At 43.2% G+C, this 24,785-nt stretch overlaps 1 protein-coding gene across 2 annotated transcripts in view; it reads right to left on the bottom strand.

Annotated features, from left to right (window-relative positions):
• The window catches only part of MAPRE3 (microtubule associated protein RP/EB family member 3), an 832,303-nt gene that overhangs the window by 625,263 nt on the left and 182,255 nt on the right, over window positions 1-24,785 (bottom strand). For both annotated transcript variants that reach the window (XM_086928121.1, XM_086928120.1), the window contains exon 2: window positions 4,643-4,700. The gene's annotated coding sequence lies outside the window, so the exon portion shown is untranslated. The remainder of the gene's footprint in view (window positions 1-4,642; window positions 4,701-24,785) is intronic.

The following is a 24,785-nucleotide window of genomic DNA, read 5'->3' as shown; positions in this document are numbered from 1 at the left end:
ATCCCAGACATTTCCTTATGACCATTTCAGGTAAAAGGACACCAATTCAGACTACGCTATTTTGGCTATATGTCTGTATTTCGCCCAGAAGAATGTCACATCAGGCGTTATATCTCCGTCATTAATCAAAGGACTTGAAACTTTTTTAGTTCTTAGAAAAATAAGTTCAGACAACATCTGCATTATATGGCAGACATGACAATGATTCTGCATTGATCGGGAAAGATGGTAAATTCCATTGTCTAAGATTTAGAATACGGCGACCTACATTCATTATCTAAGAGGGAGTTGGGGCCTACATAAAATGGAGTTGGACCTTAGGGGCTTTACACCACAGGTAATTCCAAAAATGATTACAGTTTTCTTAATTGAATAATATGAAGAAACCTCTGTAGTTAAAGGGCAAGAAGAATCTAGCATTGTAAGCTTAGGAGAAGTATCTAACCCACATCATCTCTAAATTCCTGAAAAAGATCAGAATTAGAAAAACAGTAATGAAGTAATGAAGAATACCTGCATCCCATCACAAAAAGGATCCTCTATTGAATCTGAATCCATCCCAGATAAGTCATGGAAAGTTTCAGCTCTCCTATACTCACTCTCCTCTACAAGTCTTTGTGCCTCTCTCCTAGACCTATAAGGTGCAGTTGGATGGATAAAGGCTGAGTTTCAGATATCCGCCCAGATTTCTAAGCCACTGATGTCCGAGTATGAATCTATACAGGTGGTAGCGACATTTCTTGAGCTGGTGCTGGCGAGAGAGGATTAGCACCTTTAAGTAGCAGTCCTGGCTGAAGAGTCTGTGCAGATGGAGCCGAAGTTGGGGCAGGAAGGGTGTAAATGTAGCAGATGAAAGGTTTGTGGGTAGAAGTCCAAACGTTGGCCCCTCTGATCCCTTGGGAACCACAGACAAACCAGAAGGGGCCATAGCCCTTCTTAACACCTCAAACATGGCATTCAGAAATAATGCAGGATCTACCTCTCTAGCACAGAACTCTCAGTAGAGTTAAGAACTGCCCTGGAGCAAGATCCTGAGGTACTGTCAAAGTCATTAGGCAGCAGTCAAAGTCATCAGGTGGCACGGAGGGCATCAGTTCTGGAGGAATGAGAATCAACTTCAGTTTCTAAGAGAAATCTGTGCAAACAGGATACACCTGGGAGACTTTACCATGCCCCCTCTTCTACTTGTGTTTGTTTCCTGGAAGATTTAGGAGGTAGAGTGAATGAAGATGACCTTCTTTTGCCCTGGCCATCTAGAGTTTTGCCTATCTCTCTGTGATGGTCTGGGGATGCACATACTCTTGGAGGGGGTCACAAGAACTGGTCTCAGGGACACAGCCTTAACTCCGCAAGCAAATATCATGAAGATAAGTGATGGACATCTTGCCCTCAATTTCTTAAGCAGACATACATAAGCCTCAATTGAAAAGATGGACGAGCTCCGGATCAGCTTTGGCCACACAGAAAAATTGAACTTGCCATTGGAACATTGGCTGGGCACCTTACACCTCCAATGACATCACTAGGTGTTCAGAGGTTGACCCCGTAATTGAGTGAGCACCCCTACCCAACACTGAGGTGCTATTACAGAAGACTTTCTGATCCAGACTGGCATCAAGAGAGGTTCACAAGGTGAGGAATCTGCAGGTAGAAGTATCCATCAGAAATTTAGGTTTTGAGGTTAACTCGATCTGTCATTTAATGCACAAGTGACAAAAGTTGTTAAAGCTTGTTTTGGCCATTTAATAACCCTGAGAACATTCCTTACCTACATCGCAGACAGTCTTCATGTACTGGTGATGAATGTCCTTATACATTCCAGATTGGACTATAGTAATGCCATTTATTCGGCTTCACCTGAATACCTAATTAATCTACTACAATAGATACAAATTTGGCAGCTGACATTGTGACCAAGATGGCTAGAAGAGCACACATCTCACAGGTTTTGCTTCAATTACACTGGCTACTGATAAAACAGAAGTATCGGCAAGGCTTTAGTAATACCACAGAGACCGTTATATAAGAAATTATACGAGTTTCTTCTCAAAAAATGTTTTTGGTATAATCACAGTCATTCATGGCACACTTGTAGCCAGTTTCCTGCAGGCATTCCAAGTACAAGGATGGTCAGTTTTGGCAACAGGGCTTTCTCGGTCACAGCTACAAATTTGTGAAATTCTCTTCCAATCCGACTCCATGCTGAATGAGATCATCATGGTTTCAGAAAATTCTTAAAATCCTACCTTTTCAGATCCTAAATACTCCTCCCATTTGTATTCCTCAGGATGGTATTATCTTCCATCATTCAAATTCCCTATTTTGAACTTTGACTTCACTGAATTTGTAACCTTTTTAATTAAATTATAAAAATCTAATCGACAATATATATTTACTCCATCCTTGTCACTTGTTTTAGATTCTACTTCATAATAAAATTGTGTTGTTAATAGTGTAGTTATTCTGTGCTGCTCTGCCTTTTTCTGTTAGCATCGCTAGGCATTAGCGTATGTTGTGCCGCTACCACAGACCATTATTATTTTCATTTTTAATACTTTTTTATTGTTTTTTACCAGTTGCAGCAGTTGTTTCAGAATGATATTTATAATCAGCATTTTAACATTTAGAACAACTTTGTTTGTTAGTGAGCATATGATTTTGGTGCTGCCTGTTAAAATAATCAATTTAGTCCATTGCAGATGTAATTGAATGCCTGGACTGTAAGGTTCTGTATTGTAATATCTGTTGAAAATCATAATAAAAATTGTTTAAAAATAAAAGAAAATAATACATAGCAAACTATATATGAGAACGAGAGACCCACCATAACGGTTGCAAAAGATGAAAAGCAGAGCATGTAACTAGGACACACAGCTAATCAAATTAAAGCACGTTTTCGCTTTGAGACGTAGTTTACCACCCAATATTTAAACTAGCTACCATAGAGCATAATTGCTTTTCAGAATTGGCATGAGGTGGCATGGGGTGTACAATAACAATGGACTGGGACGCAGCCGGAGGACTAATTCAAGCAGTCTATCCATCACTTTTTTTAATACTTCATCCCTGAGAATTTTGACAAAAAATATGAGAAAATGGTTTTTATTACTCCATTGTGCACCTGTGGACTTTGCTGCTGCCTTTTACACAACTGTTGGGTAAGCTGCCACGGTGGACCTTTCCTGGTATTTTACTTCATATGATAATTGGGATTCTAATATGAGAGCAAAGAGTTGGCCTAGGATGTGTGCGCAAGACTGGCTAAAGCGGTTGGGTGGGTGTAAATCAATCAGGTTATCTTATTCCCACTCTTAGTTGTTTCTATATCTGATCTGGGGATAAACTGAAATCTGTTCACAATTTTCTACCCAAGTCGTGCGGCATATGGTGCCTTCTTTGTACTGTGCTGGCGAAATGATCTTGCATGATCACATAGCCACAGGACTTCAGTACTCGTTGAAGGTACTAGAGTTCGATCATGGGGCCCTTTTAACTAGTGGTATATCTATGATGAAACGTTTCTCCTTTTACTGTGCAAAACTGAAACAGATGGGGCAAATTGGCGAATTAAAATGGGAAAACTTACATTCAAGTGTATATTTAGGAGTGAAGTTGAATATTATGAAATTACAAAGTCCTCTTTTTATTGGGAAGAAATAAAGTGCCATTACCATAATGGCTGCGTCAAACAAATAAAATAACAAGCATGTTACAAATCACAAGCCCCATAGGTGTAGTCTGACGCAAGGGTACAAAGAGTTCAGAATATGCCCAATAATCTCAGTGCCTATTAGAGGCTGAACCTGTAAAGGTGCTCAAAAACAAATCACAGCTAATGGTGGATGCACTTCTGACGCTACAGAATGCGCTGATAAAGGTGAACAATGTACTTTTTCAGATATGTTAAGTATGTTGTTTATGAATAAAGAGGATCTCGGGAACGGACAGATCACTAAACTAGGGATGCTGTGATGTCACAGGTTTGAGTATTCCACTGGGGGAATCTGGCATGTGGTAGATTCTGGTGGAGTCTATGGCTAGCTTTTGAGTCTCTAAGTTACCAATGGATAGAGCTTTGTCAACAACAACTACTGTTTTGTCCTGGTGCAGAAAATAGAGGACACATGACCTCATGCTATTATGACAGAATGTCACTTATGTATATATGGGTTAACTAAGAAAGTAAGCACTCATGATCCTCAGTGAGAAAACCATGAAGATGCCCTCTGCTTTTTGCATTGGGATTCCCTCTATCCCGGCTGTGGTCACAATGGTGCCAAACGCAATCTGCAGCATTTTCTTGGGATGTCTGCTCCATAAAGATAATATGGTAAAGAAGTTCTTTTTCATAAGCCATAGCGATTTTTCTGGGCAGTTTGCAGTCCACATGGATTATGGGCTGGGACGTTAGCGCCCCAAAACGGTTCAGGTTCAATAGCAGAAGATTAATGTACTCTAAGAGCTCGTTGTGCTTGTACCTATGCATCAGGGTGGAACAACGCATAAACCTGTGCTGACGCATAATCATTACACTCTTACACCTCCAACTTTATTTAGCAAAACAACACTGGTTATGGGTAAATGTTCCTTGTTGCGTGTAGCTCATTGAAATTAAATATTCATGCAGGATTTTGTTGCTCACCTGTCACATGTAGAGGAGATGTCTCACAAAAACAGGCTTGGCACCTCGCGTGGTCCTACTGAAAAAACAAAAGATTGGACAATCAGATTTCTTTTTCGAGAGTACAAGAAGGAAATCAAAAAGGATGAGAACAAATAGTTCAGAGCCTCTTATGGAGTTTTGTCTTTAACATTGATTAACTTCATTTACATTAACCTCACTTTCTAATATATATTCAAGTCCACTTGTCTCATCATCAAAATTCAAAATGGTAGATTATCAGTTATTTTAGGCAAATTATTTTTCATGAATATGTGCGATTAAAAAAAGTTATTGTCAACACCTTCATCTACAAAACCTTATTTTGAAAGAATAATGGTCCAAATATTATCTCTATTTACATGAGGTCCTATTGCGACTACAGGTATCTACTAAGGACAGATTACAGATTATATTGAATGGTGGGATACTCCACTTAATTGTTGTAATAAACGGTCATTGTACCCTGCTAAATGCACTACCCACGGGGATACAAAAAAGGAGAATTACACTTAACAATACATCTGGGACCTTAGTAGGCACTTTAACCAAAAATCTTTCAATAAATAAGAACTGCATTAAGCTCACAGCTAACCATGGCTCGGAGTGAAAAAGATCAAGTGTAGACTTTTGAGCGTACTTCATTTGAATAGTCTGAACAAACATTCCATCAAAGACCGATAAAGTGAAGACTGGAGCTGGTTGTCAGGTGTCCATAGAGGCTAGAATTCCACTTATGAAACTGATCTGTATAACTTCGATTCACCCATCAATTCTAGATTGGGTAACACCGACTTTTGGAAACCTATAAAATAATACTGGGGCTTTTAATAACAATGACCCAATTTCTTCTATATATCATAGTAGTTTTGAGACTATTTGCTTACAGTAGAGTTAACAAGAAAGTCTCCTGGAATTAATATAAATCCTTTGATATCTTAACTAGACCTATCGTAAGGTGCCAATCAAAGGTGAATTAATGAAAATTAAGTTAACAGTACTAAGTACACAGGTGCTGATGAGGTTTATAAAAAATATCAACTTGGTGTAAGATTAACATGATTGATAGGCAACCCCGACGCTCGCTGAATACTTGTTATGAATATTCACCTCCCTCCTGTATGACAATGCAACACAAGCGTTACTTATTCTTTTAAATGATATCTGCTGTCTGAATGATAAATATGATCATGGGATGTGCATCATAACTTGTTACTGTAACTGAGAACCTCTTAAGTGCAGTTTAGTGACTCCCTTATTGAGGATGGATGGAAATATAATTGGTGATCATCATCATCATCCTGAGGCAAAAGAGTTAGAAGCCATTTGTAGTACTACACAACTCAAAAACAGATTGTAACTAGAGGTGGTCAATCTATTAAATGTTCTCACAAGCCTTAAGATGATGTTGAGAATAGGCATGTGGAAAGTACTAAACTTCATTTTGCATATACTAACAAAAGTAAGGACTTATGGCTTGATGTAATTAAAAGTTGACTCCATTCTGTTTCTATGGGGAAATGTGTTAACACATAAGGGCCTTAGCTCATATTCTGTACCATAATGTACTACAACAAATGCACACGTCAGAGCCCAATGCAATTTAACAGACACAATTTGGTTCAACAGGAAACGTGTGTAGTTGTGTAAATGGCCAATAACCTTAGGCCATTCAGTAAGTAAATATCCATTAAAAAATACTTGTTACGAAGTCTACAATGACAAAAAGAGTATTAGCAAGGCATTATCCAAGCTAAAGCAGACTTTGAAGGAACTTAATGGCAGAAGATGCATGAATCCTTGAGTAATGGAAATTTCAAATGATTTTACCCATTTTAATTGTAAATTAGGCAAAATTAAGTGCATTGTCAATAGAAACTTAACAATAACTAGAACACTGAAATCGTCCTGTATTAGAAGCCACTGAACTCCTGTTCACAGAAAGGGCCCGAAGAATGAAGAGGAACATTTTGTTTAATAGCTTTGATGGATTGTGATGAGAATTATAATATATATATATATATATATATATATATATATATATATATATTCATGCTTCAAATCCACCACAAATGCAGAGATCTCCAAGGAGGGTGCCTGTCTAAATCTGCAGTGGTGGGACCGAGACAAACATCAAGCTCCCAACTACAAAAGAAGAGACAGCACTCAAGAGTGAGGAGAAGAGAACAAGTTACTTACCTGTAACTACGGTTATCCAGTATTGGTATCTTTCATAGATTCACATGCCTGAATCATTCCCCGTCGTCGAGGCGGGAGACCCATGGTAAAAATATATACAATAGCAGTGCCTAAAAATTTCTTGTAGTAGGCTGGAAAAGCCTAAAGGCCTAGCTAGGCCCAAAACTTAGCAGCCTATCTACCTCATTATGTAAAAAGACCTGAAATAGTAGCCTCAGCCAATCAGCTGTCCTCACCCTCTAGAACCTTCCCAGCTCAGGCAGTTCTCCTCAGATTTTCCCAGCACAAGTGAGATTAAGTATCCATAAAACAGAACTGCCCTGCCGGGGAGGAGGGTGGGTGCATGTGAATCTATGAAAGATACCAATACTGGATAACCGTAGTTACAGGTAAGTAACTTGTTTTCTTATCCAGTATTGGGGTATCTTTCATAGATTCACATGCCTGAATCAGAGTAGCAAGCAGTAACATCATGTTTGTCATTAGAGGAAGACAAAATAAACCATATACATCCCCACACAACCTGGAAGGTTATAGAGCACAACTTGTTTACATAACATATGCATCAAAAACCTTCATAAAATACATACAGATTAGGACAGCGTTTGAAAAGATTAAAACATCATAATGAAATACATATGCTTAACCCCTTCCGTGCGGGCGGTTTTCCCCGCCCATGCTGACTCCGCCTTGCGCGGGCGGAGTCATGACGGAACGGTTCCGTCATCCGCACAGCTCACCCGTAGTGCATGACGGAACCGTTCCGTCAGCAGCATGGAAGGGGTTAAGACAGTCAAATGAAGAATAAAAGACTATAAAGAGTCTAACCTTAGTGAAGATGCTGCAGCACCGCTTCTCCAACTGCTATATCATCATGAGTTGCAGACTGCAGACAGTAGTGCTTAGAAGGTGGGCAGAACAATATTAAGATCCCACTCAGGAGGAGGAGGCCGAACTGGAGGAAAAGCTCGGAATAGCCCTTTAAGGAATTGTTTGATCAAAGATGATGAACATAATGATGGTTTGTTGGAACTCTTTCTGAATCTGGATATTGCTGCCAGATGTACCTTAATGGATGAGAACACCAGTCCTGCCCTAGCTAAGGACAGTAAATAAGGAAGGATGTCTTCAGGTGGAGCTTGAATTGGATGAACATTATTTTCTCCACACCAGGAACAGAATCGCTTCCACTTAAAACGATATGTCCTGATGGTACTTTGCGCACAGGCCTGTGATAAAATCGCCCTGCAGTCTGAGGAGATGTTAAGATCCTAGAACTCTAAGAAGTCAGGAGCCAGGCGTGCAAGTGCAGTGATTGAGGATCAGTGTCTGATCTGGCCCCCCTCTCTTGTTAACATTGACACTGTCGGCTTGAGACGAAGTGGAGGTTGCTGAGAGAGAAGAAGGAGTTCCTGAAACCAATACTGTCTTGGCCAATGGGGAGCAATGAGGATGAGAGTGCAATGGCCCCTCTTCATCTTTTGCAGTACTTTCGGAATGAGCGGGATCGGAGGATAAGCGTATGCAAATATTCCGGACCATCTCATCAAAAGGCCATTTCCCCTTGACCCCTGTTGAGGAAACCTGCTGGCATAAAATAGGCATTTGCTGTTCTGCTGTGTGGCAAACAGATCCAGTGTTGGCGTTCCCCATGTTTGAAAGATCCTCTCCACTTGATGTTGCTCGAGTTCCCATTCGTGACAGCCTGTGAAAGCCCTGCTGAGGTTGTCGGCTAGAGAGTTCTGGACACCTTGCACATGTTCCGCTCTGAGGGATATGCCGTGGTGTATGACCCATTCCCACATTTCTTGAGCTTCCAGCGACAGGGTGAGAGATTTCGTTCCTCCCTGTTTGTTTATATAATACATGCTGGTGGTATTGTCCGTGCACACCAGCACTGACGAATTCGCAATCCTTGGAAGGAAGGCTTGCAGGGACAGAAAAATGGCTCTCAGCTCCAGGCTGTTGATGTGCTTCTGCCGGTACTGATGAGACCACCGCCCTTGAATCTGAAGGTCCTGGAGGGGACCTCCCCAACCTTCCATAGAAGCGTCCCTCGTCAGGGTGAACTCCGGTATGTCGTGGAATAATGTGAGGCCCGGTGACAAATTGTGCGCCTTCGACCACCAAAGAAGGGCGTGCTTCATCTTGGACGTTACTTTGATGCGGTCGAACGATCCGTCGACTTGCCTCCATTGTTGAAGTAATTCCTCCTGCAGTGGCCTCATTCTGAGTCTCGCCAAAGGGATGAGGCTGATTGCAGAAGAGCACATCCCTAGAAGGGAAACAAATGTTCGAACCGAAAGTGACCTTCTTGCAAATATTTGTTTTGCCAGCTTTAGCAGCTTGTTTTGACACTCGAGTCAAGAACGCTTTGCACTGGCATGTGTCCAACACCGCTCCCAGGAAGGTCAACCTCTGGCGAGGTTGAAGCTGAGATATGTTTGAATTGAGGGTCAGTCCCAGATTTGAGAATAGGGAGAGGGAACTCTTGACTGCTTCCATTGTGGAGTTTCTTGATGGTCCTTTTAATAGCCAGTCGTCGAGGTATGGGAAAACTTGTATTCCCTGTGACCTCAGATTGCCGCCACCGGGGCTAAACATTTGGTAAATATTCTTGGCGCCGATTTCAGGCCGAATGGAAGCACTTTGAATTGAAAGTGGACGCCAGCCACTGCAAATCTTAGGTATTTGCGGTGTTTTGGGTGAACAGGGATGTGGAAGTAGGCGTCTTCCAGATCCAGAGAAGCCATAAAGTCCCCTTTGTTGAGACAATTCAGAATGTCTGCTAGCGTTACCATGCGAAAACTCTGCTTCTTCAGATATTTGTTGAGCTTGCGCAGATCTAATATTGGACGCCACTTTCCTGAATTTTTCTCTACGAGGAAGAAGCGAGAATAAAATCCTTTCCCTTTCTGAGAGGCAGGAACTCTTTCTATCGCATTCTTGTGTAGCATCTTTAAGGCCTCTTTGAATAGTAAGTGAAGACGATGGGGAGGTGGACCCCTAAGCGGCGCTGTTGGTGGTTTCTGCAAAAACTCCAGAGTGTGTCCATTGCTGACAAGATCCAGGACCCACTGATCCGAAGTTATTTTCCGCCACTGTTGGTAAAAGGCGGAAATTTTGGCGCCCACGGGAAGGGGAGGATAAATGACTGACGTCCAGCAAAGCTCATTGGCGCTTGTTGGAGTCACGCCCTTGATTGTTTGAGTGCCGTTTCCCTCCCTGACGAAAGAAACTACCAGAGGCAGGCTGTCTGTAGGAAGGTTGATAGTACTGTTGCTTGTACTAAGCCTGGTACTGTCGATTTTGCTTGTTGGAATAATTTCGTCTGGAGGAGTAACCACGGCATCTTGCTCCTCTAAAGGACACTCTCTTGTATTGTAGGGTACCTAATGATTTTGCAGTGTCTGTATCTGTTTTTATTGCCACCAAAGCGTCATCGATGTGCATGTCCAAGATCTCCGTCTGGACCTCAGGTCTGAAGGTGGTAGCCTTGAGCCAACCTTGACGCCAGAGGACTGCTGCTCCCGCCAATTGCCTAAAGTTGGTGTTCGAAATATCAAGGGCGCAATCAATAATTTGCGATGCCACCCTTTCTCCCTTAAGCACGATCCTGAGTACCTCCTGTTGACGATCCTCAGGGATCAGATCAAGGAACTCCGACAGATCTGACCGCATCTGCCTATCATAACGGGCCAAAATTGCTAACGAATTAGCTGCCTTAATGGAGGCTGCTGCATTTGCAGAGAACTTCTTCCCTATTGCATCTAGTCTCCTGCCTTCCTTGTCAGGTGGCGTCGAAATAGGAGTTGAAGGGTTCTTGGGCCTCTGCTGTGCTGCCTGTGATATGACCGAGTCCGGACGAAGGTGTCCTATTAAGCAAGATGGAGTATCAGGTGGCGCTCGACACTTCCTTTTCAATTCTTGGAAGGACTGGAAGCAGACGTTTTCATGATGCGGAGGCCCTCTTTCCAAACGTAATCAATAATAGGGATAGCTCTGGTAATTCTGCGATACCCCTGTTTAAAGTCATGCAAAAAGCAGTCAGACTGCTCAACCGTGACAGACAATTCAAATCTATTAGCCGCACGTTGCATAATATTATGAAATCCGCCAATATCCTCAGGCGGAGAATCTGACGGGCGTGGAGCAGGCGGTGAAGGCATGGGAATGACAATCATCCCACGGATCCGTAGGTGTATGATCTGGCAACTCGCCCTATTCCCTGCCATCATCCTCATCATGAGAAGAGGTATCCGTGTCATCTTGGGGTGTAGGGCCAGTATCCTGCCTTGGTGACAATGAAGCTCGCGGCAAAGGAGGCCTGGGCATGTCCACTGGGACAGGCGGCACAACAGGTGCAAGTGGAGTTGGAGGAAATCTCTGGCGATAGTCTGCCAACATAGCTTGCAAGTCTTGAATTAAGGTAGATAGCAGATGACTTGTGTCCTCCGAACGAGGAGGTCTGGTATGGGGGTAATGATATGGCGTTGAAAAGGCTTCATTCTCATAATGCCCCTGGTCATCGTCCTCATCTTCCTCCTGATACTTGATGTTCAATTGTGAAGGATGACGGGCAACCCCAAAAGGTCCCTCATCCTCTTCGCCGTTATCCGAATCATCCTCCACATATGTCTCCAAAAGGTGTGATGGTAAGAGTGGAGAAATGTGAGAGTAGTCCCTCTGATAAGTCTTCACTTGGAAGCGGGTATATTGCACCCTCGTCGGAGGTGAGCTGTGCAGCAGATGAGCTGATGCCATCATTTTCGTAGAAGTCGATGATGACGAACCTGTTGTCATTGGAATTGTTGTCGACGGAACGGTCAATGGTATTTCCGTCAATGGAGCTGTTGTGGACGTTATTGATGTTGCCGTCGATGGTAACCTAGTCGACGAGGCCGTCGAAGTCTTCGTAGACTAATCCTCTTCGTCGACTAACTCTTTGTCGCTGAGGTCGTCGATGGTGTCTTCGTCGACGAGTCCTTCGTGGACGAGGCCGTCGATGATGTCTTCGTCGACGGAACTGTCGTCGACGGGCCTGTTTTCGTCGACGGGGCCTTCGTCGACATGGCTGAAGGAACCTTCGTCGACGGAGCCGTCGTCGACGGGACAGCCGACGATGATTTTGACGGCAATTGGCCCTTCGTCGAGCCAGGCTTCACAGGCGACGACAACATTTTAGCAGACACCAGAGGTGAAGTAATAGCCGAAGTGGTGACCGTAGCAGAAGAAGTTGAAGAGGTAGAAGTCAAAGTAGTAGTGTGAATAGACACCAGAGAAACAGTCTTAGTCTGGGATGTACTCACAGTGGACGGTCTTTAAGGAGACGATGCACTCTTTGAGGGTTCTGAGACTCTTTGAGAGGGTTTAAGTTTTTTCTTCCTCTCAGGAGAAGAGCTCTCTCTGGATCTGGCTCTCTTCCTGGAGGTAGAGGCCTTGTCCTCATCCTCTGTGGAAGATGATTTTAACCACAAAAGAACCCTTGCCTCTCTATCCCTGATAGTTTTTGAAGGGAAGGTACGGCAAATTCTACAATCCTTCACAACATGTAAATGTAAATGTAAATGTACATGTATTTATATAGCGCAAATCACTGACTGAGGTCAGTATCTAAGCGCTTGCTTAGGGAACCCGTCCTGGTATTCCCCTGTGAGATAACCCCGGCAGGGTATCCACAAGGTGAAAGCCAGGCATCCCGCCGCGAGGGGCCGTTGTGGAGATTAAGCAAGCTATTGCCCAGAGTCGCAGAGTGTGAACCCGTGAGTCGAGAAGGCACCGGAGCGAGAATTATCGAGTCCGTGGAATTTTTGAGCCCAAGACCCGCCGAGGCGGGGAATTGAACCCTGGTCCAGGGCCGATCTCAGCTTCCGGTCTGCCGCCTCTAACCCCTGAGCCACACTTCTCCACATGTGCGGGGTGCAGACAATAGATGCAGTCAGAGTGCTGGTCGTCTTCTTATAGCAGGTTCCACAAGCCTTGAAAAGAGCCTTCTTTTCTGACATTTTGAAGAAATAAGAGACAAAAGCTGAGTAGGCACTCAGGGAGACTCCCTTACACACGAAGTGCAGTGAAAATCTGAGGAGAACTGCCTGAGCTGGGAAGGTTCTAGAGGGTGAGGACAGCTGATTGGCTGAGGCTACTATTTCAGGTCTTTTTACATAATGAGGTAGATAGGCTGCTAAGTTTTGGGCCTAGCTAGGCCTTTAGGCTTTTCCAGTCTACTACAAGAAATTTTTAGGCACTGCTATTGTATATATTTTTACCGTGGGACTCCCGCCTCGACGACGGGGAATGATTCAGGCATGTGAATCTATGAAAGATACCCCAATACTGGATAATAACCCGTTTTTATTCTCAGGTTACGGGAACAACAAACGCGTTTCGGCAAACGCCTTTATCAACATTCAGTGCATTGCAGTTTTACTGTGTTTTTTTATATACAATCCATATCACTTCCTATTTGAGCATAGTCATAGAAATAGGACACAAATGCAAGAAACAGCTTTAAAAGATAACGGCCGCCATCTTTAAATGCTCTGCATTTAACAAATTCAAAGTTACATAGGCAGTGCATTTATATTTACTTGTTTCCACATTTCCCATATTTCATTTTTCATTAAATATTAATTATTTCCATGATATATCACATTGCATGATCTATTTTGGTCACATCAATATTTACAGATATATATATCTATACTACTATTATAAAGAGAGAACTGTGTCCTTTGAGCCAGGTAAACTCGAAAAGTACACCACCAATCGCAACAGCCAATACAGCGTTGGAAAGGGGGGGTCCAGTAGATGGACATAGGCTATAAAAAAATAAAAATAAATGTTATTTAAAAAATAAACAATTTTAAAAAAGTAGTCCCTAAGAAGTAGCGCCGGCCGTGTGTGCTAACAACGTGCGTGCGGACATCATCGGAGGACAGGAACGCGAGGAGGAGCGGACAACAGCACGGGGAGGAGCGGAAAACTTAGCCAGACTGGAGGGAATGAGGTACGTGAACCGCGGTGAAGTAAGGCGGACTGGAGCGGAATGGAGGACAACAGCGCATGGAGGAGCGGAGAACGTAGCAAGACTGCAGCGCCATGAGGTATGTGAAACGCGGGAAGGAGCGGTGAAGTACGCGGGGAGGAGCGGTAAGTGAGGCGGAATGGAGCGGGATAGCGGACTGCAGTGGGGCGTGTAGACTGGCTTGGTGTAGTGGGGGGTGGTGAAGTGAGGCGGACTGGAGCGGGGGCCTGGCTCCTGACGGTATCGTTACCCTCTCCTCAAACCATCTGTGTACCTGTGCATTTACATTCGTGATTTGTTCTCTGCATTAGTGATTTGTTCTCTGCATTGTGATTTGAGATTGGCGATTTGTATCCTGCATTAGCACTTGTAATTGTGAATCTGTCTCAGCGCTAGTGATTTACTGCTCAGTCCGCTCTGTGTGTGGCACGTTTCAGGCATTCTGCAGCGCAACATAATTCAGGCCATTTAATTAGCGCGACGGAAACGGAGCTGCGCTCTACCTGGTTACTTCAATCTTTATCTGCATATTTAAAGCGCCTGTGACCTTTTTCTGTGCCCCAGCCTCACTCGACTTGTCTCTACCTCCATTTTGTTTGTTGTTGTTGCTCAGAGCCCTTCCTCCTCGCACCGCTCCCGCCTCCCTGCTGCCCCTCCCATGCCCCTTCCCCCCTCAAAGTGTATTAATGACAGATGGTCCCACGCGCAGCGTCCACGCGCTACGTACACGCCGAAGGTGCGCCAAAGGTAAGCCCGTCTACACCCGTCCGCGCCTGGACCGCGCCCAGCGCCAGACCCCCTGCCCCTCGCCGCATTACCTACGATGCCGCCACCCTCCTAGCCCTTAACCCCGGTCGCGCCTCCAACTGCGTCCAAGCCGCTCCTGGACACACCCATGGACCTTTCTCTTGCTACTCCTGCAAATTCATCGGCACCGACACCATTTCCGCTACGACCACACCACAGATTCCCGACCCCAACCACCTACAATGCATCCTTCTCAACACCCGATTGGTCCACAGACACGCCATTGACCTCTGGAATCTACTAGACACCATCTCTCCAGACGTCGCCTTCCTAACAGAAACATGGATGAACGCCTCCTCCGCCCCAGACATCACCATTGCCATCCCTGAAGATTATAAGATCACACGCAAGGACCGTACCGGCCACACAGGAGGAGGAATCGCTATCGTCCATAAAAAATCAATCCACATCTCAACCAGCTCTGACGTCAACCTCGCCAACTCTGAACACCTTCACTTCCAGATCCACATCGACCCCAAGACCACACTCAGAGGCACCCTCCTCTACAGACCACCTGGACCTCGCGCAAAATTCAGTGAAGACATCACGGACTTCATCACTCCACACGCGCTCCCCTCCAAAGATTACATCCTTCTGGGAGACCTCAACTTTCACCTTGAAAAGAACAACGACCGCAACACCACCACCCTCTTGGACAACCTCGGACTTAAACAACTGGTCACTTCCCCCACCCACATCGCAGGTCACACACTCGACCCCATCTTCACCTCCAGCAATCATGTCTCCTTCAGCCACACTACGGATCTCCTCTGGACTGACCACAGCTGCGTTCACTTCACCTACAACAAGCCGAAACCCATCAAACACCTCCAACCATCTCTGCAAAGAAACTGGAACAAAATCACCATCGACCAGATCTCCTCATCGCTCCTTCTAAACACCCCAGCCCACTCTTCTAACCCAGACCAAGCCGCCGCCAACTTCACCCTATGGTTATCCAACACCGCTGACATCCTAGCACCACTGAAAAAACGCCAAAGCAAACCTGGCAGCAAGAAGGCCTCATGGTTCAACGATGATCTTAAGAAATCCAAGAAACTCTGCCGCTCCCTTGAAAAGGCCTGGAAAAAAGACGCAACCACTAGCACCAAGGACGCCTTCAAAAACGCCACCCGCACACACCACCAACTAATCCGGAAGGCCAAGAAAACAGCATTCAAGGATCGACTAGACAACAACGCCCACAACAGCAAAGAACTTTTCAACATCGTCAAGGAATTTACCAATCCCTCGGCCAACTCCAACGACACCACCCCCTCTCAAGCCCTCTGCGACTCCCTGGCTTTATTCTTCCACAACAAAATTGCAGACATCCACAACAGCTTCGACAACCAACCCGGAGACCAACCCACCCAACCATATGCTGAACATTCTCCCCCCTTAAACACCCTTAACGACTGGAACCCAATCTCCACTGAAGACACCATCCGCCTGATGAACTCCATCCACTCAGGATCCCCCACAGACCCATGTCCTCACCACATCTTCAACAAAGCAGACTCCGTCATAGCACCGCACCTCCGAGACGTCATCAACTGCTCCTTCAACTCCGCCACCTTCCCGGAAAGCTGGAAACACGATGAACTCACCGCCCTTCTGAAAAAACCCACAGCGGACCCCACCGAACTCAAAAATTACCGCCCCATATCGCTCCTTCCTTTCCCAGCCAAAGTCATCGAGAAAGCTGTCAACAACCAGCTCGCCGCCTTCCTCGAAGCCAACAAATCCCTCGACTCCTCACAATCTGGCTTCCGAGCAAAACACAGCACTGAGACCGCCCTCATCGCAGCAACAGACGACATTCGAACTCTTCTGGACAATGGAGACACAGTCGCCCTCATCCTCCTCGACCTCTCTGAAGCCTTCGACACAGTCTGCCACAGCACCCTCTTACAACGCCTCAGAAACATCGGAATACAAGGAAAAGCTCTTGAATGGATCACCTCGTTCCTCACCGGAAGAACCCAGAGAGTCCGCCTTCCACCATTCAAGTCCGAGGCCACTGAAGTCATCTGCGGCGTACCACAAGGATCCTCACTCAGTCCCACCCTCTTCAACGTATACATGAGCCCCCTCACGGCCATCGCTCACCAACACAACCTCAACATCATCTCTTACGCGGATGACACTCAACTGATCCTTTCTCTCACCAATGACCCCAGCACCGCCAAAACTAACCTACATGAAGGAATGAAAGAAGTTGCCGAATGGATGAAACACAGCCGTCTGAAACTGAACTCAGATAAAACAGAAGTCCTCATCTTAGGTACATCCCCCTCGGCATGGGACGACTCTTGGTGGCCGGAAGCCCTTGGAAAAGCACCCATCCCGACAGACCATGCACGGAACCTAGGCGTTATCCTGGATTCTTCACTTTCAATGAACAGACAAGTCAGCGCCGTATCCTCATCCTGCTTCAACATTCTTCGCATGCTCAAAAAAACATTTCGCTGGATCCCCACCGAAACCAGAAAAACAGTCACCCATGCTCTGGTCACGAGCAGACTGGACTACGGAAACACCCTCTACGCAGGTACTACCGCTAAACTCCAGAAGAAACTCCAACGAATCCAAAACGCCTCAGCCAGGATCATATTAGACATCCCGCGTAACGAACACATCTCTGGTCACCTGAAAGACCTCCACTGGCTACCCGTCAATAAGAGGATCACTTTCCGACTGCTAACCCACGCACACAAATCACTCTACGACATCGGACCAGAATGCCTCAACTCACGACTGTCCTTCTACACCCCCTCCCGCCAACTACGTTCTTCCAGCCAAGCCCTCGCCACCGTACCTCGCATCAACAAGTCCACCATGGGAGGCAGATCCTTCTCATACCTGGCAGCTAAAACATGGAACTCACTCCCCACTTACCTTCGCCTTACCCAGAACCACCTAGCATTCAGAAAGCAACTTAAAACGTGGATATTTGATAAGTAATCCTTCTCCCCTCCCTTAGCGCCTTGAGACCCTCTGGGTATGTAGTGCGCTATATAAGTTCTGTGACTTGACTTGACTTGGGTTTGTGCGACTGGGAACAAGCGCTGAGGTATGGTGCACGCAAGCCTGGAATGCTGCCCCCAGCCCCCTTCTGCCCCAGGCAACGCTGGGGCGGGCTGCTAGTATATATATAAGACACGTTCCGTCTGCACATCAAGTTTATGATCTAGTTGAATGAGCCTTAGATCTTCTCAACCAAATTATCTGTCTATTATCCTCTAATCTGGGATAGTGATAGTTGAAGGAAACAAAGAAAAAGAGGGAAAGAAAGTAAAAAGAAATGGAAAAACATGAGACAAATATCTTCATACTGTCTGCCATGTTGGAACATCTATGTTTCTAGTAAAAAGTGATACCAATTCAATTCTTCCTATACTCATTTCATAATTGTGCACAAAACCAATTATTGAGTTTAACCCAAATATTTAGTTCTATTTATATATCCTACTGCCAACTGCATAAGGGTCCTAATATTTTGAGTATCACTATCTCGCTCTGAATGAGCTCAAGTTATTTCATCCATTACTGTTACAATTAATGTGTTCAAATGTAGATCTTTTTGACTCTACATGGGATGGCCCAAGCTCCATAACAAGATTTTTCTCTCATTGTTAGAAATCATCAAATATGGCAATTTCCTACAGATTAGTATCAAAAAGACACATCCTATAAAAAAGACTTAACTTAGAATATACGGACTTTCTCAACCTAAGTGTATGGCAAGTTCTTCGGTGTTTAGGCCAAATGGGATCTTAGTTTGCAGGTTTACAATATATCTGGACTCTAAGCGTCTTAATCTTTTCACTCTGTCCCCTCCTCTTTCATTTATCAGAATGTGATCTATGCAGAAATAACACAGGAGATTCCTATTGCTGTTATGATGGGTGGCAAAATGTCTAGCGACTAGGTATGCTGGATCAGTTTTCTAAATTGCTCGTACATACTCTAAAATACGAGGTTTTGACCAATGCATAATGCTTAAAATATCTAATAGTTGGTACGGACATTTCAAACTATACACAATATGGTGTATTACATGACAAAGTTGGTGATGTTTCTAAGTCTTCTGCATCCAGGTACGTTGTATGTGAGCACCTTCGTGCTATTCTTGCATGCTTTGCATTGAGTGCAGGAGAAAAATCCTGTGATATCATTTATTCTAGGATTGGGCACTATTGAGGGTAGATGGCTCTGAACTATAGTATCTTTAATCAAGCGACTCTTCCTGCAAGTTATTTTTGGAACATCTTGGATAGATTTACCAATCACAGGATCTCAAAATATTCCAATGGCGCTGCATATTTCTACTCAGCGATGCTGCATCGTTTGAGAATGTAGTAATAAGTCTGAACTCATTTGTTATTTCTTCTTTGGGAATTCTAGCTCTTAAAAGTGTATTACGAGATATTTTTGATGCTATTTCTTGAGCTTGAATAAGAACATTCTCTGTGTACCCTCTACTTTTAAAACTTTCTAGGGTGCCCAAAACTTCCTTTTCATAGTCATCTTGTCTAGTGTAATTCCTTTTTAATCAAAGTGATTACCCATAGGGGATACTTCGTTTCAGAGGACGGGGATGGTTACTGGTGGCTTCTAATACCGAATTTCCAGCTGTTGGTTTCCGATAGAGTGTGGTACAGATTTGTCCTTCCGCAATAAAGATCTTTAGATCTAAGAAATTCCCCTCAATTGCACTAATCTCACCGCTGAAGTGAAGTTTTACATTATTCTGATTCAGAACTTTGATATATAGTTCTGCTTCGCTCTGTGGACCTTTCCATAAGATGAACAAGTCATCTATGTACCTCTACCACCCAACTACACATGCAACCCATGCTTCATTAGCATCCGACCAGGCCACCTGCTTCTCCCACCAGCCTATGAAAAGATTTGCATAGCTGAGGGCGAAGAAGGTGCCCATGGCCGTGCCATGTATCTGTCTGTACAATTGTTTTTGGAATACATTTTTTTTATTAGTAAGACAAAAATTCATAAATTCAAATAGAATGGCACTATGTTCTAAGAACTTTAAAGACCTTCCTTTCAGAAAATACTGTGTTGCTGCTAGTCCATGCTCATGCGATATGCTTGTGTAGAGTCTGGTGATATCAAGTACTATAGTTCACACAAATCCTTTCGTAGCACAAATGTACGATGGCAAAGTCTTTACCAATTCAAATAGGAAACTGTCAATATAGAAATACAAACATATATATATATATATACAAACATATATATATATATATATATATATATATATATATATATATATACACACACACTTGTCTGTGTGTCTATATCTGTATTTACATTTTTATATATTAAAGTAAATAAACCATCTTCAATAATGGATTACTGAAAAGGAGTTACTTCTTACTAAGCAAGCAGGCATTGGGAGGGGGATGCACCAAGATTAATAACATATTTGTGTTACGTTGTTTCATATAAAAAGCCTCATATAAAAGTTTATACTTGTGAACTTGCATGGTTGATTATTCATTCGCCTTTAACTAAGGAAATCATCAATTGTTATGGACTGATCTGATAAGACTAGTGGTTGCTTGTATTCCGATTCAGTGAGGAACCTGGCTTGGCAGTTTGGACGCACTGTTCCCATTGCAAGCATGGTCAAGACTGATTTGCATAAGACTGGGTCCAAACTGAGGTGGCATGGTGAGAAAAAGAATGAAGGGTGGGAGTTCTACCCCGAGCTGTTGCCAGTGGTTAGACAAATTGCAGGCAGCTTTACATTACCTTTTGTGTGTTTCAAGACTAGAAGCTAACCATGGGCTGCTTGAACGCAAGGGCATTCCAAATCTCAATACCTGGGTGAAGGTTTGTTTTGCAGAGGGCTGTACCAGTACTAATAGAATTCTAAATAGCCTTAAAACAGGGCTGTGTGATTGTTTTATTCCCTTTTCAAGCTTTATTTGGGAATTTCCAGCTCGTTCTTAAAAGAAAAAGTCAATAGTCTCTGGCCCAAAGTGGGAAGTTATCCGCTGAATCTTATGATGTATTCAAATGATTTAGGCCCAGATGTATAAGATACTGAAAGTAAAACGTGCATGTAAATTGAGACTCTTCTTTTTGCAGCCACTATGTTTTTTGTAAACCAACCTATGTATCGAATATTAGCGAGTTCCAGTCCAACCTGCCCAGTGAATATTAATTAGGCTGGTTGCAATTTGCAAATCAGTGTAACTGGCTGAAATCACAGGGGTGGTTGCCAGTAAGGGGCAGCAGATGACTATTCCATTTATTAAAAGAAAAGGGGTTGCTTTTAAATGTATTTAAATTAAAAAAAAAGTTTTTATGTTTGAAAAGTTGCAGTGAGCTTATTCCCCTTAGTGGATGATTTACCACAACAACTTAGGATTTTTTAACATTTCAATGGTTTGAGACCAAAATTCCAGTTGCAAAACACTCAACTTAGGGAGCTGAATCACAAATTGGTAGGGATGGCCACAACAGGCCTTCCAAACTGCAATTTATTATACATAAGGAAACACATTTTAGGAGTTGGTAAAGCTTTAGTGGCTAATAAAATGAGCTTAGTACATTGAAAATAACTTATTAGCTGTTGTAAGCACTCTGTACAAATAAGAGTGCTTGCGACCGCTAAGAACTTACATAGATTTGGCCCGAATTCCAGTTGGTCTGCACAGACTGCTGAATAAATTGTACAATTATAATATAGAGAATTAATCTAATGTTAATATAAACTAAACTATTGGATGAAGAAAAAAAGCGATTCATGGTCAACACACTGTCAGAATATAAAGTTAAATCTTATAGCTTTCTTGGAGTATTGGTCATGTCCGCCTTAGGCTAAGGTAACAGCTTGCTACAATCTTAATGCAAAGTATTACAGCAGGTTTAACCTTCTTGAATAAACGCTGTGAAGGACACTTTGCCGAATCGTTGCTACGGTTAAAATCATAAAGTAAAGTCTATACTGATTTATGCATCCACCATTGTTTTTGTAGGGAAGATCAACCCAACACTGAATTTATTAGAATATAATTCATTTGATGCTTTTTTTAAACTTAGCATGGCAACGCCCTGACCTCTGTTGCTCTTGGAGATGGGTAGGTCTGAGGCAAGCACAGAAGCTGCTTAGTGTGCGCTTTTAATCTAGACTAACAGACTAGAAAAGCATATAAAACAAATGCTACTGCATGACCAGTAGAGCTGGAGATAAAGCAATAGGAGACATAAGACAGAATTAGGTCTGTTTTTGTCTTTATCTAGAACAGAGGATATGTGTGAGCTAAGTTACAATTGAAATAATATCTTTCTTCAAAGTGTAAGGAACTTAATCTTGATTCTGATCTTATAACATTGCAGAGCTTAAACATTTTTTGAAATTGAATGGTAGGTGATAATTACTCCAACCTCAGAGATATCTTATTGCAACAATGGGCCCTGAGGAACAAGAAGGCTTCATGCAAGTTAGATTTGTCATCTCGAACTGGAATCTCTTATTGCTACATGGACTAGTATTAGTAGAGTTAAGAAGATCTTGAGACTGTTACTTACTCTGTGAAAGTGCATCTCACATGCCTTGGGCTTGTCCGAGTGAGACTACTGTAAGATGTCATTATTTAAAAAACATTGTAGTAAATTCTGGTGCGCACATTGTTGAAAATGCTAAGAAATATTTGGACGTCGGCGAAACATAGTTCAGTGCACGTGCACACCTTTTAATGGATTTAGCAAGCAAATGTATAATTAATGTAGACTTTGTCTAAAAATGTTACAATGACTTATCCGCCAGATGTTTTGATGTAGTTACATCTAATTTAGGGTCTCTATTGTTATTAGCTTTGCAATCGAACTAGTTTGCCCTTTCTTAATTTGCTTTACATTTTGTTAATCTTTACCTGAAATATTTTTTCTAGTTTTGTTAATATCGCATTTTAATTGAGATTGTTCTAAACTGTAGAAACGAGTTGTACTCAATATAGCAATGTTAAAAATTGAACTTTACTAAGGACATACTCATGGATGTTTTTACAGCCACTACTCCCCATTGGACCATATTCAAGATCAGCCACAGATTGGAAAAAATGCTCAACATTTGTCCATAACAACTCAACAGACTGGAGTATCACACAGTCCTTAGAGAAGGGGCAATGAGCACTTGGTAAGTGATAAAAGAAGCTGACTAAGACACAGTCCTTACACTCCTAAAACCAATGAAGAAATAGTTTCATAAAGGCGTATTCAAGCAAGACAAACAAGTACGGAATCTCAAATATCCAAACTTATTCTTTAACTTTTTTAGGACAATCTGGAAACCGATGTGGCATCTGCATTGGGAAAAAACAACGAGGCAATTTTCTAAGGTCCAAGAAAACAAACATTGTAATTGTAATTTATATAGCGCATTATCACCAACGGTCTCTAAGCGCTTTGAGAGAGGGGCCTGCTTAAGGTTGAGGGTGGGGAGGCGGTACTTTACTGTGAACCCCAGGCTTCCTTGAACAGAAGGGTTTTGAGTTGTTTCCTAAAAAGTAACAGGGAGTGCTCTTTACGGAAGTTGTCAGGCAGTCTATTCCAGATCTGTGGAATGATAGACGAGAAGGCTCTGCCTCCCATGGAAGACAGGCGAGAGCGGGGGCAAACTAGCATCCTGGCTTCCGAGGATTGGAGTACTCTGGTTGGGGCGTGGTTAGTTAAGCTGTTTCTTATGTATATCGGTGTCTTGCCATAGATGGCTTTATGTGCAATGCACAGACCCTTGAACTTAATCCTCTGTCTGATAGGGAGCCAGTGGAGTTGGCGCAGAAGGGGGGAGGCATGAGTGCGACGTGGGACTTTAAACACAAGCCGAGCCGCGTCGCTCATAGTGGTCTGGAGTCTGGCCAATTGGTAGTCTGGGAGTCCTTAGTAGAGCGAGTTACCATAATCCAATCGGGATAAGATAAGTGCTACTACCACTCGTTATTATGTTAGAACAGACCCAGACTGTGGTGGATACCTGTGGAGCCAAGGTTAGTTTGTTGTCAATTTTTATTCCCAAGCTTTTAACTACCGTGGCTGGCTCTAGGTATTTGCCCAACTCGGATGGCCAAAAAAGACAGTTCCAGGGGTTGGCGTCATTGGTGACAGCCAACAGCTCCGTCTTATCCGGATTGATCTTGAGGCGGTTGGCCGACATCCAGTTTATTGTGCATTTTAGGATGTTCTGTACTTTGACAGTACTTTCGGTATGTAGCACAACAATTTTCTAGGGCAATGTACAAACTGGAAATTTCCTACGGGCAGTGTAGCAAGTGTCATATAAATACACGCTTACGTAGGGTAACATGAGAAATGCCATGACATTCTGTAAAGGCAATGTGCAAACTGTCATTTTGAGGAGGAAGCTGACATGGGAAATAATGAAAAAATTGCAAGGTCGTTTGTAAACTGGCACGTGCAATTTTGGAGCAATTTACAACCTAGCATGAAAATATGTGCCTAGCTGGCACAACATGAAAACAGGAGTAGCAAAATGGAAACTGGCACGTCAATGTGGACACAGCAACGTAAAAATGACACTGAAATGTTTAACTGACATGCCAAACTAAAGAGAAGCAATGTTAAAATGGAGTATTGCACTTGTGCTGCTCTGGACAATGTGGGTAGTAGCCTGAAAATGATCGGTCACAATGCAGAAGTTGGCACAGGCCTATATGCTTAACAGATACAATGTGAAACTGGCATGGCAATGTGGAAACCGGAATCGCATTCTGGAAATTTGTTTAGCTAGGTATAAAAAAGCAATATACATTTTTAGGGTCAATATATAATTGGGTTGGCTTTGTGGAAATTAGCATGGCAATGTGTAAAATGGTATTGCAATGTAGAACCTAAAATTACATTTTTGTGAGCCTAAATGGAACTCAATATGGGGACGTAGAAACAAGCAGTGAACCGGGGCTGTGTGGAAAGTGGGATGGCAGTTCTCTAGGTGTAAAGTGTTGTGGTAATGAGTGGTTATTTTGTGCAATAGGGAGATTAGCATTGACAATCTCTGAGGGCGGACGAAACATGCATCACAAGGAAGTAACGTAAAACTGG

Source organism: Lissotriton vulgaris, chromosome 6 (genome assembly GCF_964263255.1).
Source record: "Lissotriton vulgaris chromosome 6, aLisVul1.2, whole genome shotgun sequence".
In the NCBI taxonomy this organism is placed as follows: domain Eukaryota; kingdom Metazoa; phylum Chordata; class Amphibia; order Caudata; family Salamandridae; genus Lissotriton; species Lissotriton vulgaris.
This window is presented reverse-complemented; position numbering and strand designations above follow the sequence as displayed.